The sequence below is a fragment of the Schistocerca piceifrons genome, chromosome 4, assembly GCF_021461385.2.
Source record: "Schistocerca piceifrons isolate TAMUIC-IGC-003096 chromosome 4, iqSchPice1.1, whole genome shotgun sequence".
Classification (NCBI taxonomy): Eukaryota; Metazoa; Arthropoda; class Insecta; order Orthoptera; family Acrididae; genus Schistocerca; species Schistocerca piceifrons.
In genome coordinates, this window is record NC_060141.1 from 346,765,816 (window position 1) to 346,783,760 (window position 17,945).

Here is a 17,945-nt window from a genome sequence, read left to right on the forward strand (position 1 = left end):
GCCACAGGAGTACTGAATAATTTACAATAAATTGTCTTGGAGAATCTACGGCATTGGCAGCTCACTTAGCCTGCATTTATCGTGGATCTCTCGCTCAGGACGAAGGCCCAGATAACTGAAAAAAGCGTAGATGACTCGACTATATAAGAAGGGTAAAAGAACAGACCCGCAAAATTACAGACGAATATTCCTAACATCGGTTTGCTGCAGAATCCTTGAACATATTCTCAGTTCGAATATGTTAAACTCTCTTGAGACTGAGAAGCTTATGTCCATGAATCGAAGTGGCTTTAGAAAGCATCACTCGAGTGAAACTCAGCTTGCCCTTGTCTCACATGATATACTGCTGCGAACAATGGATGAAGGGCAACAGGAGGATTCCATAATTGTAGATTTCCGGAAAGCATTTGACACGGTGCCACATTGCAAAAATGGTTCAAATGGCTCTGAGCACTATGGGACTTAACATCTTAGGTCATCAGTCCCCTAGAACTTAGAACTACTTAAACCTAACTAACCTAAGGACATCACACACATCCATGCCCGAGGCAGGATTCTAACCTGCGACCGTAGCAGTCCCGCGGTTCCGGACTGCAGTGCCTAGAACCGCACGGCCACCGCGGCCGGCTGCCACATTGCACGCTGCTAACCAAGGTACGAGTATATGGAATACGTTCACAGACATGTGAGAGGCTCGAAGACTTCTTAAGTTATAGAACCCAATATGTTGTCCTCGACGGCAAATGTTCATCAGCGACAAGAATATCGTCAGGAGTGTCCAAGGGCAATTTGAAGGACCGCTGTTATTCTCTGTATACATAAATGTTTTGGCAGACAGATCGGGCAGCAATATGCGGTTGTTTGCTGATAATGCTGGTTGTTTTCTGATGGTGCTGTGATGTACGATAAGGCATCAAAGTTGAGCGACTAGAGCAATGCAGGATGACTTAGACAAAACTTTCAGTTGGTGTGATGAATGGCAACTATCTTTAAATGTGGAAAAATGTAAATTAGTGCGGATGAGTAGGAAGAACAAACCTGCAGTGTTCGGATACAGTATTACTAGTTAAATATCTGGGCGTAACATTGCAAAGCGATATGAAGTGGTACCAGCTTGTGAGAAGTGTGGTAGGGAAGGGGAGTGGTCCACTTCGATTTATTGGGAGAATTTTAGGAAAAGGTGGAAAGGAGACTGCATATAGGTTGCTGGTGGGGCCCATTCTTGAGTACTGCTCGAGTGTTTGGGATCCATACCAGGTCGGGTTGAAGAAACGCATCGAAGCAATTCAGAGGCGGGCTGCTAGATTTGTTAAGGCAACGTTCTTTTCGAGAAACTCTATTGAGAAAATTTAAATAACCGGCATCTGAAGCTGACTGCAAAGCGGTTCTACTGCTGCCAACATACATTGCGCATAAGGACGATGAATATAAGATACGAGAAATTAGGGCTCACATGGAGGCATATAGACAGTCGTTTTTACCTTGCTCTGCTTGTGAGTGGAACAGGAAAGGAAATGACTAGTTGCTGTATAGGGTACCCTCTAACACGCACCGTGTGGTGGCTTAATAAGTACACTCCTGGAAATTGAAATAAGAACACCGTGAATTCATTGTCCCAGGAAGGGGAAATTTTATTGACACATTCCTGGGGTCAGATACATCACATGATCACACTGACAGAACCACAGGCACATAGACACAGGCAACAGAGCATGCACAATGTCGGCACTAGTACAGTGTATATCCACCTTTCGCAGCAATGCAGGCTGCTATTCTCCCACGGAGACGATCGTAGAGATGCTGGATGTAGTCCTGTGGAACGGCTTGCCATGCCATTTCCACCTGGCGCCTCAGTTGGACCAGCGTTCGTGCTGGACGTGCAGACCGCGTGAGACGACGCTTCATCCAGTCCCAAACATGCTCAATGGGGGACAGATCCGGAGATCTTGCTGGCTAGGGTAGTTGACTTACACCTTCTAGAGCACGTTGGGTGGCACGGGATACATGCGGACGTGCATTGTCCTGTTGGAACAGCAAGTTCCCTTGCCGGTCTAGGAATGGTAGAACGATGGGTTCGATGACGGTTTGGATGTACCGTGCACTATTCAGTGTTCCCTCGACGATCACCAGTGGTGTACGGCCAGTGTAGGAGATCGCTCCCCACACCATGATGCAGGGTGTTGGCCCTGTGTGCCTCGGTCGTATGCAGTCCTGATTGTGGCGCTCGCCTGCACGGCGCCAAACACGCATACGACCATCATTGGCACCAAGGCAGAAGCGACTCTCATCGCTGAAGACGACACGTCTCCATTCGTCCCTCCATTCACGCCTGTCGCGACACCACTGGAGGCGGGCTGCACGATGTTGGGGCGTGAGCGGAAGACGGCCTAACGGTGTGCGGGACCGTAGCCAAGCTTCATGGAGACGGTTGCGAATGGTCCTCGCCGATACCCCAGGAGCAACAGTGTCTCTAATTTGCTGGGAAGTGGCGGTGCGGTCCCCTACGGCACTGCGTAGGATCCTACGGTCTTGGCGTGCATCCGTGCGTCGCTACGGTCCGGTCCCAGGTCGACGGGCACGTGCAACTTCCGCCGACCACTGGCGACAACATCGATGTACTGTGGAGACCTCACGCCCCACGTGTTGAGCAATTCGGCGGTACGTCCACCCGGCCTCCCGCATGCCCACTATACGCCCTCGCTCAAAGTCCGTCAACTGCACATACGGTTCACGTCCACGCTGTCGCGGCATGCTACCAGTGTTAAAGACTGCGATGGAGCTCCGTATGCCACGGCAAACTGTCTGACACTGACGGCGGCGGTGCACAAATGCTGCGCAGCTAGCGCCATTCGACGGCCAACACCGCGGTTCCTGGTGTGTCTGCTGTGCCGTGCGTGTGATCATTGCTTGTACAGCCCTCTCGCAGTGTCCAGAGCAAGTATGGTGGGTCTGACACACCGGTGTCAATGTGTTCTTTTTTCCATTTCCAGGAGTGTATCTATGTAAAAGTGGATGTAGGCTAGCAAAGCATTACTTGATGCTTTAATTAACAGCATTAATTAATAAACTGTTCTCTTGAGTTACAATGTTCAACAGTAACTACAAGATCATCTGATGCTTTACCTACTTGTTGGTCCTAGAGGATGATGTTGACTGCTGTAATTGAGGTCTCGAACTGCTGAGCTCTTGCATGCTTGACACTATATTGACCTCAGTGTGAGGGCGCTGCTATGCTGAGATGAGTGGCGTGGTCTTGAGTAGCACCTGTGATTCGTCGTTGCAGTTTGCAGAAAGCTTTCGATAATGTCTGTGGTATCCATTTGCGTTGCCGACTTTGCTGCGGCACTACGATCTCTGGACGATACCATGCGGAACTTCTACGGACACTGTCTGACAAAAAAAGTAAAGCAACCAGAACAGGAGAAGGAAACGAAATGTTACTTCACTGGTTGAGACGGTAAATGATGTTAGTTCAGTGATTGCGAAACAGAATCAAATTTAAAAAGAATTTGGCAGCAAAAGTGCACTTATTAGCATGACTTTGCATTCCATCTGACCTGATTCAGTTGAGTGGGCTATCATGTAGCCACTGCATATTCTCCTGAGGTTTGCTGGCCAACAACTGTTGAGGCTGAACCTTGACATTCTGTATACCCCACTTGGACAGAGTTGACAACCAGGCTGTTCCCAAACATGGTTTGTCAAGGACAGATCTGGGGATCTCGATGACCATGAAAGTATCTCAATATCACACAAACATTTCATAGACATTTGCCATGTGCGGACGATTATTGTCCTGTGGAAAAATGGCAGCATCATACAGGTGGTGAAAGATTCGCCGCCAGCCCCAGTAAAACAACCCATCAAACCGCCATTTCCAGCAAAAGTGAGCAGAGCTAATGGAGCGTCAAAAATTACCTCACGAGGAATCGAGCATCCAAGAGCATTTTGCTATTTATAATGACCGCGAAGCGGTTTCATGGTCTGTAACCTCTAAAGGCTTCTTTGGCGACGGGACGTTAATCGTAATCCTCCTCCTTCCTCAACCATGGACTGCTGTTGCTTGGTACAGAATTGCTTAATATCGCTGTTTAAGAACACGCCGCATTCACTCTGCTTAACAAGCACTGCCTTAATTTGTTTTTCATCGTTCAGAAGACGCAGCAATCAATGCATGCAATCATCATTGCCTTAGTACAATATGACTGAATGTAACTCATTATCATTCACCAACAAATAAATCTAATCCCATATAGCTGTAGGCATTCTGTTGCATTTTACTATTGCTATCGAGAAAGAAAACTAGAAGATAAGAGAATCGAAGGATTAGAGATGTGGGTTACGGAAGAATGTAGAAAATCAGGAAGATGACGATGGGACTTGTGCTAAAACATCGAGGAATATTTTCAGCGGTACTGGAGAAACGAGAAAAAACTCTAGCGGAAGACAGATTTTGAAATACCCTATCCACTAAAAAGAGTGAAGCATCCATAAGACATGGTCAGATGTCCATGTAACTTCACACACATACACACAACCGGCGGATGTGTATTAGAGTTGCAATTCTCTATGACAGTTAGAAAGGCCACCAGAGTGCATTAGTGTCGTTCGTATATAATGTTGTTACCAGGTCTTGTGAGGGATAAAAGGGATGCGAACAGCGTCAGATGTTGCGTGCCGGCTGAGACGGAGATGGAGGGGCCGCGCACCCGTGTGAGACAGCGTTATGAGCATTTGCCAGAATTTGAAAGAGGCGTTATTGTGGATGCACTGCTGGCGGACTGGTCGAATCATGCAATATCCAAAAATGTCTGACATTTGGGTGTGACAGTGGCCAGATGGTGGAATGCATTGGAACGAGAGTGCAAACACATTCGTCTTCAAGATTCCAGTCGACCATGCCTGTCTCCAAAACGGAGGATCGTCTTATTGCGAGCCAGGCAAACTGTAACACCTTCACATCTGCATCTGCCAGCTGAAAACAAGTAATGGACTCCCTGCAACATTCTCTATCATCTTGCACCTTTGTTAGGAGATTAGCAACAACTGGCCTGCGGAATTTCCTTGCTTAGGCTAATACTAATATCACAACACGAACTGCACTTCTACACATCCCCTGGTAACCGTCGTCGGCGAGTACTGCAGGGATCTGGGGGGAGGTTCCATTCTTCCAGTGATTTAGAGAGTAACAACAGTGTTTCACCTGAACCCGCCAGGGTAGCCGAGAGCGGTCATACGCTGCTTCCTAGACTCGGGTAGGCGCTCTGGCCCCAGATCGAATCCGCCCAGCGGATTAACGACGAGGGTCGGTAAGCCGGCCAGCCTGGACGTTTTTATTAGGCAGTTTTTCACACCCCGCTAGTTGAATACAGGGCTGGTCCCCACGTTCCACCTCAGTTACACAACTCACAGATATTTTAAGACATTCACACTATTAGCTTACACTAGTCGCAGACAATTGGGGTGCGCTACTTATGTCCTGGGGGAGGATTCGGGGTGGCGTCAGGAAGGGCATCCAGCCACCCTCTCCAGCTAACACTGACAAATCAGTAATAACACGGCCGACCCGGCGCTGGCGCGAGACAAAGGCCGAAAGAAAGAAAGAAAACGGCGTTACACCTGACATCATGCTGTGAGTAGCTTCGGGTATGACTTCAAGTCTTGGCTGATAGTGACTAAGGGTACTGTGATGTCGCAATGGCACATAAACGATATCATGCGTCCTCATGTGTCACCTCTCATACAACAATACTGTGGTGCCAGTTTTCAACAGGAACCTGCTCATCCACACATTGCGCATGCCCCTATGAATTGTGATACTTCCACCATGGCCAGCAAGACTGTGCACCAAGTACATCGTAACCCATTCACATCTGGATCTGGCAACCAAGAACTAGCAATGAACTCCGTACAATATTCTGTGTCATCCCGAACCATTGGTCGGGGACTGTTAGCAGCCATAGTATGATATTACCGTTCCATGCCTAGGCTGCCGTTAACTTTACAACAGAAACGAACTGCATTTGGAGTGGTGCTGAGAGCTGGAGGTATGGACTGCTGGTGAATGGCGTCGCATTGAGTTCAGCGATGAATCGCAGATCTGCACTACGTTGTGTGACGATCGTCGCGGAGTACAGTGCCGACCTGGTGAGAAATTCTGTTCTTCCAGTGTACTGAAGAGGCACAGCCATGTTAAGTCCTGCCGTCATTCTGTGGCGAGACCTCGGGTATTACTTCAGCTCACGGCTAGGGCAAGACTTGTCATCACTGGTAGAGACTGAGGGAATTGTGACAGCACGACGCGAATCACGGACGTCTTGCGTCATCCTGTGTTACCTAATCAAAACTACAAGCTATCTGCGGAAGAGACTGCTCCCCGTAGCACACTCTTACACGACTAGCGATGCTACCCACTCTGAAAGTCGCTTCCGACAACGAACAGACGCTCGCCGCCCTATGAACAATATAACAGCAATATAAACGTGTATCACTACGTATATGACATACCTGCATGTTAAACTTTGTGCCGCCGAATACGTAAAATTTTTACAAATGTTGCTAAAAGATTTTATGTAACTGGGATTACTTCAGTGTTGTACAATAAGAACTGGCGTTGAATTCGGATGCTAGTTTTCGTAGATGATCAGGTATTTATCACGCAAAATATGGACATTGCAGCAAAACAAACACAAGTCCTAAAATAAGCACCAGAGAAGACAGGATTACAAATTACTTTACAAGGGACTGAGTACGTGAACATAGATGACAAGATTCAACGCGGACATTGATGGCAATATATAGAGACATCAAAAGAGCACAGGCGTAGAAAAAACCTAGATTATTGATTGGCGACTCCATAGTGTCCTGTGCACTACAACCAGATAATGGGTATATTTGGAAGGAGAGACAGCATTGGTCGTATATTTTTGTTTATTATCGCAAAATCGATTTTCGGTCACTTAGTGACCATCTTCAGTGCTGTAATATATAACTTAAATTAGTATGCACTGGTGTCCATAAGCTTACGGCGATCACATAGTCTATGTGAATTCTGAGAGACATCATTGGTCGTATATTTTTGTTTATTATCGCAAAATCGATTTTCGGTCACTTAGTGACCATATTCAGTGCTGTAATATATAACTTAAATTAGTAAGCACTGGTGTCAATAAGCTTACGGCGATCACATAGACTATGTGATCGCCGTAAGCTTATTGACACCAGTGCTTACTAATTTAAGTTGTATATTACAGCACTGAAGATGGTCACTAAGTGACCGAAAATCGATTTTGCGATAATAAACAAAAATATACGACCAATGCTGTCTCTGTCTGGTGTCAATAAGCTTACGGCGATCACATAGACTATGTGATCGCCGTAAGCTTATTGACACCAGTGCTTACTAATTTAAGTTGTATATTACAGCACTGAAGATGGTCACTAAGTGACCGAAAATCGATTTTGCGATAATAAACAAAAATATACGACCAATGCTGTCTCTCCTTCCAAAAAAAACCTAGATAATATTCTCACCCTGAACGTCATTGAGAAGGCAGTAGTCGAAGGAAAAGCCAGAAAGATGAAGACTGCACCCTGATTATACCAGGAAACTTACAAATGTAACTTCAACGTCAGTTACTACAGGTCCGTAGTTAATCCCGCATGTTTAACTGCAGCAAAGACAGTGGCCAGAAAGGGACTTGCAGAAACAGAGAAAGAGGAAACGTCAGAGAAAGATCCTGGGTTTTAAAAAAATGCAGCCAAATACTTTACATTACATTTTAGATCAAACAAAGAATTATATGGTACGTCTGAGAAGATCTCAACCACAATAAGCAAAATGAGGCCAACGTCCTAAGGACGCATTAAAAGAATGAAACCAGAAAGGATTGAAAATAATATATGACTTTCAAGGAGAACAAAAAGATACAAATCCCACCAGTGAATTAAGAACATCGGAACTAGGTAAGTGTGGGATGAGTAAAGCAGATACAGTAAACAGGAAGACGGTCAAAGCAAAATTAGCGGGAGTGGTGGAATTCTCCGACGAGAAAGCAAGAAGAATACGATGAGTGTTCTCGGAAGAAGAGCGAGCACGAGTTAGACAGAAGATGAAGGAATACTGGCGAAAGAAAGAACAACTCAAGAAGCGAAGGTAATCTTAGCCAATAGGTTGTTGAAATCATCAAATACAAATAGCAATTATAGTAAAACGTAGAGAATCGTTATAAACGCAACTAACTAGCAGAAATAAGGGGAAAATAGAATTATCTAAACTTCTGGAAGCTTGTTTGGTGAAGCAGTTAAACTGAATTTTGTTGAATGGCATGTTCAGCAACTTATGCCAGAAAAAATGTAAACTCTTGACAGAAAGAAATCAGTAAGTCAAAATATGTCTCATACTTGCGTTGAGTAAGGATCTATAGCAACTATTGTATCCTCCACAGGCATGCCATGCTCCGAATAGGTAGCGAAATCATTGGGACAACTTCCTCAGTCTGCCAATTGTCAATGTGTGATAGAAAATATGATCTATTACTGCTCAGAGGCCAGACTCATAACAAGAATCACTAAATTGGTTTAAGTCATACTAGTGGTGTTTTTGATAAATGTTGTAACTAATGCAGATTAATAACTGTGTGCGACGCAAGAGCGTATTTGCGTCTGCATTCGTCCTTGAAACCAGAAGAGCTCTCAGTAAGTAACGCATTGAGTATTTTCGGAATAATTACTTTGGAGGAAGGAACGAAGGAAGGAATATTGAGTTTAACGTCCCGTCGACATCGAAGTCATTAGAGACAGAGCACAAGCTCGGATTGTGTCAAGGATGGGGAAGGAAATTGGCCGTGCCATTTGAAAGGAACCACCCTGGCATTCGCCTGGAGCGATTTTGGGAAATCATGGAAAACCTAAATCAGGATGGTCGGACGCGGGTTTGAACCGTCGTGGTCCCGAATGCGAGTCCATTGTGCTAACCACCGCGCCACCTCGCTCGGTAAAAGTTATTTGAGTCCATATATTGTTCTGAAATTTTGTGCAATTGTCTCTACCGCTAACGTGTTTGAAGCAACAGCACTTTGCAGATGACAGAAAAAAATGGACGTCTGAGCATTTGTGGGATGAGTTACGGTGTTGGTTGCCAGCCACACCAAACCGCCACAAACCGGCTACTGATGTATAGGTTATGTTGCCAAGAACTACGGAAGAAAATACCTGCAGACGTACACTGAAGCTTAGTGCAAAGTCTTTGTACTGGTAATGGTAGGACATACGTAAATGTTTCTGAGGATCATCTGTATTTCGTCAAGACTGATGACTTCCTCTAGTATTTCTAATCCTGTAGCAATTTCTTTATCGACCCTAAGTAATCTGGTTTCAAATTCTGCTCTCATAGATTTACGCTATAATGTTCATTCTAATGTTAACGTATATCTAAATAACCTGCGCTTCGTTCTGGCAATATTTTTTCGTAGAGTTTTCCTCGCCAATTTTTTCTAACTCTTCATTTAGTACTCACTCTTCAGAGACGACAGGCTTAAATGCCGTGTGACATAACGAGGACACGATGTACGTTGCAGAAATGTTACAAAATGTCCCTTTGAAATCGTAGTCGTCGGAAAAATCCCTTTCTTACGGCGTTGTGTTTTTATGAGACTGGAGGTGAAGCTGTGCTCTGCGTTCTCTGAAGGCTTACCTTTCGTAGTGCCATATATTTTTTATCACCAGGCCACACTCTAATTGCGCCCTTTTACCTGAACAACTGTACTGAAGTAATGGGGCAGTGCCAGTCCTGGCCCAGTCTGCATTATTGCCAGATCTCTTCCCCTCCACCTATACTCTGCACCTGCCCCCTCCTCCACTTCTCTAGGTCAAATTAGTTAGCGGGAAATTAAGAAATGGGTGCTCCTATTGGTCAGGACCGACCCTACACTTCCATGAGCAGCCATTAAGTAGAAATACCTTCATAAGTTGACATTTAATACACGTAATCAATTATGCTAAAAGAGGATTATGGTTGTTTCCGACTCCCTTTATTTTCACTTAAACAATAAGTCATGGCTTCAGAATGAGTTTCAAGTCATGGCTTGTTTATATGCAGCAGATCTGATACTTCCCTCTCGAGAATGTGCTGTTCAACGAAACGTTCAAGGTAATTTTGGAAAATCCTTTTAGTGTAATGTCACAAAAATGTTTGCCATTGTATCCCGTTCAGAGGCAGTCACGTACTATGTACCTATACTCCTGTTACCTCTAAATGACTTGCGAATTTAAGTACAGTGTTTTCCAGGCTTTCTCTGAAGCGAATTACCACTTCGACACATAATATGCATGAAAAAAGAAAATTGTCATCAGGGTGGGCGAGAAGTCTCCGTTCCACCAAGTATAGAGTGAGGAGGAATTCCGCCTTGTTGCAACCAGAAGCGTTCTACGAGGCCTCCTTCCTCAAGCTTGGGTATTAACCATATTTGTACATTTGCAAAAAAAGAGGGCCTTTCACAGCCCGTTTAAAAAAAGTACGGTCCAAGCAGCTGTTATTATGTCATCGCTACCTATATCATTACATGAGCTCTTTGGCCCGAAGGACAATATTTCTAGGATGTGAGCTGCAATAAAGAGCTCATTCATCTGAAAACATAATCTGTATTTGTAAATTGAGTTAACAAAGCGCGGCACGATAAAACGCGCCCATTCCGGTCCGTATCCGATAACTCATTTACGAAAGTCGTTCGAAGAAGTCTAAATTTAAGGTCGTTTTTCATGTGATTTCACATTGTTGTCTTTGGTATGCCGATTCTGCAGAATGTTTACATGTAGAGACTGTTTAGTCGAAGCAAGGACTCCGGCACATGTTTCTTCTCGCATCTTCTTCCTTCCACTCCTTGGCCTGTCTTTAACGTTGCCAAAAGCACGCTTTTGTCAGTTTAAATATTGCCTTTTGCGGAGAAGCATTATTAAATCTTTCCTGGAATGCCTATAGTCTGTTTCGCCCCCAGCAGTGTAACTACGTCTGCTGATATCTGCCATTTCTACAAATTAAATCTCGACAGCGATTGCGAAAACATTATTGTAACAAATCAAACGCAGAAATAATCCTTAGAATGTTATCTTTAATTACCAATATTCACTTTTCTACATAATCACCAGCCAATTGGATACATTTCCGCCAACGATGAACAAGTTTTATGAAGCCGTCACGGAGGAAGTCGACACTCTGTTTCCGCAACCACAGTCGCATAGTTCTCTCAACGTCTTCATCAGAAGCATAATGATGTCCCCACAGATCGTCTTTCATGATCGGGAACTGATAGAAGTCGGACGGTGCCAGATCTGGGCTGTGTACGATGGTGAGATTCAATATCTGAAGTTCTGCTGTGGTGGCACGTGAAGTGTGTGGTTTGGCATTGTAATTGTAAGTAGGCTGCTTAGGTTCTTATATTGGTAACGCCACGTAGCGCTTTGTATGAAAATCACTGGCTGTGCTGTGTGCAGTCTGTGGCTGGTTTGCATTGTTGTTGGCTATTGTAGTGTTGGGCAGCTGGATGTGAACAGTGCGTAGCGTTGTGCAGTTGGAGGTGAGCCGCCAGCAGTGGTGGATGTGGGGAAGTGAGATGGCGGATTTTTGAGAATGGATAATCTGGAGGTGTGTCCATCAGAAACAGTAGATTTGTAAGAATGGATGTCATGAACTGCTATATATATTATGACTATTAAGGTAAATACATTGTTTGTTCTCTATTAAAATCTTTCATTTGCTAACTATGCCTATCAGTAGTTAGTGCCTTCCGTAGTTTGAATCTTTTATTTAGCTGGCAGTAGTGGCGCTCGCTGTTTTGCAGTAGTTCGAGTAACGAAGATTTTTGTGAGGTAAGTGATTTGTGAAACGTATAGGTTAATGTTAGTCAGGGCCATTCTTTTGCAGGGATTACTGAAAGTCAGATTGCGTTGCGCCAAAAATATTGTGTGTCAGTATAAGCACAGTCATGTATAATTTTTCAAAAGGGGACGTTTCATATGTTGTCCCTTAGCCGAGGGTACCTCACTGGAATCTTCTGATTTTTTTCTTGTAGTTTGTGTGATTAGTGGAGCCTTTGTTTATTGCTAGCGCGTAATCATAGAGAGAATTTCCTTTGTAATTGTAGTTTTTCATTGTTGTACAGTAAAACAGTTGTGACATGCTGTAGATTTGCACCAAGTATTTCGCAGCTGCGCTTGCAATTAAGTAGACATTATTTCCATTGCTATGTTATCTTATTTTGCTCTTCAAATTGTGCTTTTCTGTGTTATCGTGTGAAATATTGTGACAATTATGGCGTGTGAAAAACGTAATACTAGGCTCCAAAGTAAACTGATAATGACAGTGAAGACGAAAGCAGTGTGTTAGCGCCACCGTGTAATGAATTAACTAATGTTCAACATAGTAATTTGGTAATTGTGCATAGGGAAATGGAGCAGGCGGCAAACAATGGCGTAGGCAGTGAAACAATTAGTGAACAGGGAAGCATTATCGATCGATCGCTCTGCAACAGCTCGCCTCAGGAATCCGAAATGACAGGACACAATTTTGCAAATACTGTAGATTCAGGTTTTGCGTCCTCACCGTTTTCTCAAATAAGTCAAGACACATTTTCTGCTTTTCAAACTGCGAATATTGCCGGTTCAAATGCACTGCCGAATAGCACTGAGGAACATGTTTCAGACACCAGTGCACTATTATTACAGTTAATGCAACAAGTGGGACAAAGGATACAAAAGTTAGACACAACGCTTGAACAAAATCAGAAACAAATGGGACAAAATCTTCAAAAGTTAGACACAATGGAACAAAATCTTCAAAAGTTAGACACAATGGAACAACACAAGAGACAAACACAGCAACAGTTAGACACAATGGAACAAAATCTTCAAAAGTTAGACACAATGGAACAAATCAGAGACAAACATAGCAAAAGCTTCAAAAGTTAGACACAATGGAACAAAATCTTCGGAAGTTAGACACCATGCTTGAACAAACACGTGAAGATTTAACTACTGAGTTACATAAAATCGAAGCGAAATGTCAAAAAGTCTGTAATGACGTAAAAACACAAATTTGTAAACATTTCCAACCTATTTTTTCGCGTCATGAAAATGCATTACAGAATCACGAAGCAGCCATAAAGGAACTGCAAACTATTGTTCATGAAAATCACGACACTTTGCAACCTAAAATTGACTCAGTTGCATCTACAGATTCGGTTACGCAACTTGCAAAAACTCAGGTAAACTTAAAGGACAAAGTAGATAGTCTGAAAATTGGTTCAGAAAGACACATGGAGGAAATTAGTTCATTATCAGAGAAAGTAGTTGAACTTTCGGATCAGCTAAATAATTTATCTACGAAGGTAGATGATAATCTGAATGTCACAAAACCGGTAGTCTTTAATGACACAGAAGAGTGCGAACAAATCAGGAAGTTCAAACAAAATCAGAATCAAATTAATACACAACACCAAAGAAAAATCCGGGAAGTACAAGATCAGCTGACACAGGTAATACAAGAATTATGTATTTCAGAGGACACTCGCGCTCCAACACGGGAAGAGGAACTTAGAAATACGGAAAAGCCGCAAAATATAACACAGCGCATTTCGGAAATTATGAAAGAAATTGGCAAGGTGCACCGAATTTTGAAATGGAACCGACGAAACGACGCAACAATGACCGACGTGCGACTCGCTGACACGATGGTTTTGAGTATAAGCTGTTCATTACTACACGCAAATTCAAAACATTTAAGAATTATGGCAACGACATTCATCCACAAGCGTGGCTTCATCAATTCTCTCATTGTTTCCTCCCCCCCCCCCCCAACTGGTCATTAGAGCACAGATTAGAATTTATGTGTGGCTATTTAGAGAATGAACCAGCTGTAAGAATGTGATTGGTCATTCACGATTGCAACAGTGAAGGAGAATTTTATCATGCCTTCCTCTCAGCATATTGGTCTCAAGCTACACAAGACCGAGTAAAACATAGCATCATAATGATGAAACATTTCGAAGAATCTGAATTTTCCGTCTTGTGAAATATTTTGAAGACATGTTGCACAAGAATCAGTACCTGTCAAACCCATACAGCCCCTCAGAACTCATCCGCATTTGCTTAATCAAATTACCTGAACATTTACGACATATTATTTTGGAGGACGTTGCAAAGACGACATTGAAGCTTTTCACGGACTCTTATAAGAATTAGAAATTGACACTGACAATCACGGGACGCGAAAACAGGAACAACAATTACAGGTCACATCCGTCGCAATTACGCGATGAAAGAAATAATAACTGGACACGACAAGGCTATTCTCACAACACAAATCGTGACCAAAACAGACACCACTCGTATGACAACCGTTGGCAGGGTAGTAATAATTACAGGGAAAGATCACCTCTCCATGGTAGTGACTATCACAGAGACAATCAGAGAAACAGACAATATGGGAACCAAAATAATTATTATCAAGGGAGACAGAATAACTTTAGACGCAACGGTCCAGCTTGCAGTTACGATTCAGGGAGAAATTCTTCACCACGTAACTGACAAGAAAGAAACTATGGAATCTACGGACATGACGACAGACAATATGATCGTACTGACAGACCTGAATTGCATCAGAACTGGCGAGCTTCAAACAGGGCAGGACCTTCTCGTCAAGGTGAATTTGTAGAAGTTAGGTCTCCTAATCCCAATAACGACGCGCGCCAACAAAGAGACAGACAATGACTCGCACCGCAGGCAGCCACGTGCGCCGGCTGGCTCAGCGAAAAATAACATAGATGCTAACCTTGAGAAAATTTTTAGCATTCCTTACCAACGTATACAACATGATAATTGCTTTGAAGTTTAAACTCTGTCCACTAGGAAGAGTAAAGGAATGCACCACATTTCACATGTAAAACCGTTTATTGAGAGATAATCTGTTTTTTTTTTTAATTTAGTCTTTGCTATAAAATTTTTCACTTCACGTTACTAGTACTCTTTGTCACACTTGGAAACTGTTAACATGTAACTATGTTTTAAAATAAATTATCCAGTCTAGAACCTAGGGAACATATTTAGACAGTAATTACGAAGGCATTGTTATAGTGAGCAGATGACACAGTGTTATTATTTGTACATTCTTGCTTGTTAGTTGCATGATTACGTAACGACTATAAGGCTCACATACTTAGAACATGTACCAGTACTGGTAATGAGATTTTAATGTAACATTTTGGTTTACTTGAAAATACATTCTGGATTTAAAGCACTTTCTGAGAGATATCAGATGACACAGTGGTTAGTTTATTTGACAGCTAATGAGTGACACAATTTATATTATTGCTTTTGCATTGTATCTGTTTTATATCTGTGCAGTTTTTCTGTATTATGCTGGAAAGTAAAACATGTTTTAGTAGTAACTTTTGTGGTATACCTACAATGAGACAGCCTTTTTCGTAGCACAACAATACGTTACATTATAGTAGTTTCTTGATCACGGTAAGGTACATAATAACTATGATATCTATACGCAAAGCATTTCACTTTCGTTTATGATGAGGTAAGTACATTGACTTCAGCAGAACTTTGCTTACGGAGGACGATAACTACGTCAGTTCCACAGAATTATCTTACAGCAAGACGCACATTTAGCACTACCGGACACGCATTTGAGTGATTAATTTTGTACTTAAACCATTTATTTTTCAAGATTTTTGAATTACAAAGAAAGTTTTCCATGATACATTTCATTCCATTGCTGTAATCTGTAACACCTGAGGGTATAATTACATTAATCCTCAAGGGGGTACACGCCTACTTTGTGTACCATGTGTCTGGCAAGCACAAGCAGCCCTAGCTAATATGGTATTTGCTTATACAACTTTACACATCGGTACCATATTCCTCCAACACAGAATTACACAGCTGCCTGATTATTTAACAGAGAAACAAATATTTTTTTACTACGTCAGTGACAGATGTTTACGTAATTACACTTATGAAATTGTATTTGTCTGTACTTTGTGAACTGTTCATATTTTTTCGGAACCATTGTGATACCATGAGAGCTTTGAATGATGTTTTTGGTATGGGATCATGATTTTTAAAGTACGTTTGAGGTAGATGACACTTTAGACATGAGCAGACAATTTTTTTTAGGTTTTGAAATTATTGGAGGAAGCTATGACGATTTTGAGATTTAGCTGAGGTTTTATGATATTATTACGATGACAATGTGTATTATGCTGTTGAGGTATGTTTATGATCAATAAGCTGATGCTATATGAGGAGTTTGATTATGCTATGTATTTATTATGATGAAATATTGAAGAAGTGTCTACGAATATGTATATGTGTAATAAAGCAAGGAATAATGAGTAGTGGTTAGGGACTCTGGTTTGTGAAAAAGGATGTTGGAAACCGAGAATCGTACTTTAAGAGTTATGAAATGTGTGTGTATGCATGAATGTATCACTATGCTGGCGAAAATTTATTGGACACTGTTATATTTACAGGATTTTGTTTCCACAGATTTGCAACGCAAATTCTCGACCTGTGAAATTTTTATATGAGACTGTAACTGTAGTGCAAACTGGTGTCGTCAATATTTCGGTAAGAAAGTTAAGTGACCAACTGCACATAATGCGTCGTGGGCACCCAACTGCGTGACAGTCGCCTGGAAAAAAGCCATTAGTGTGTGCCTTTCAGAGGTACAGGTGGAGAAAAAAAAAGAGGCCATTATCCTCGCGATTGACATTACTTTGCAGAAAGCATCGCAAATATGACGCGCTCATTACTTGGAAACATGATTACTTGTACTTTGTGCTAGTTCCTGAAATGCTTATGAATTGATGGGAAATATTCGTACATCTGCATACCTGGTTATGACAAGTGTCTATCTACGAGAAGTGAGAGAATTTCTACTGACTTATGAAATGCCACATAGCTGTTGAATGATGTTTTTATGCTTTGGTTTGTGTAATTGCTTATTTCATTTGATATCTGGTTTCCAGTTGTCTTGCAGCATTGGTTTCATAAAATAAAATTAAATGCATTTGCTAATGTGAACACTTTCTGTCAACAGATCTATTAAATAATTATTTTATGATCCACATTCTTCGAAAAAGGAGCTCTTGGAATGGAAATAACAGTAAGAAGGGACTAATAACAGTAACTGCATATATAATTTTCTTTTCAAGTACCTGGTAATTTTTTGTAGAATTAGTTTTTGTGGTGCACCACTTTAATTACATAGACATTACGATGTAAATATACATTTCCCTTGTGTGCATTGTTGTCTTTAGTGTAATATTTTTTTCTGTGAGAGCTATGTCATGTTTAGATAAAAGTTATTGCATTTGTTGCTGCTGTTTGCCAGGCATAGTGCTACTAAATTTCACTTTACATTACTCTGTTAAGCCAGTTTTACTATGAATTTATTTTTCTTGTTTGCTGCGCATTGCCTTATATTAGTTGTAATATTGCATGTGCTTTGCTAATTTATGCTGCTTGCTTTGCCTTTTGTGTTTTTTTATCATTGCTGTTTGTGTTAATTGTTTTGTGCTGCTGCAGTGCTTCGTTCCTTAGTTTAGCATCTGAGCTCAGTAGATTTAAGTTAGCTTAAGATGGTGTAGGCTATATGAGAGAACGAGTTGTGATGAATTGGAAGAAATGCATTAAGAAGCTATAAGAAAATGGTTTGGCAAAAAAAAAAGTATTTTGAAAGAGGATATGAACCAAAACAGTAGGGTTTAGGGGCAACAGGTTTAGGTAGGATTTTCTTGGAAATAAATAACAGGTAAGATAATTGAAAATAAATAATGAGGTAAGAAATATATGAACATATAAATACAGAAAGCATGCTTGGATAGGATTTTTTTGGTGGAAATAAATGTTGAAATAAGACGAAAGATCTAGGGAATGAA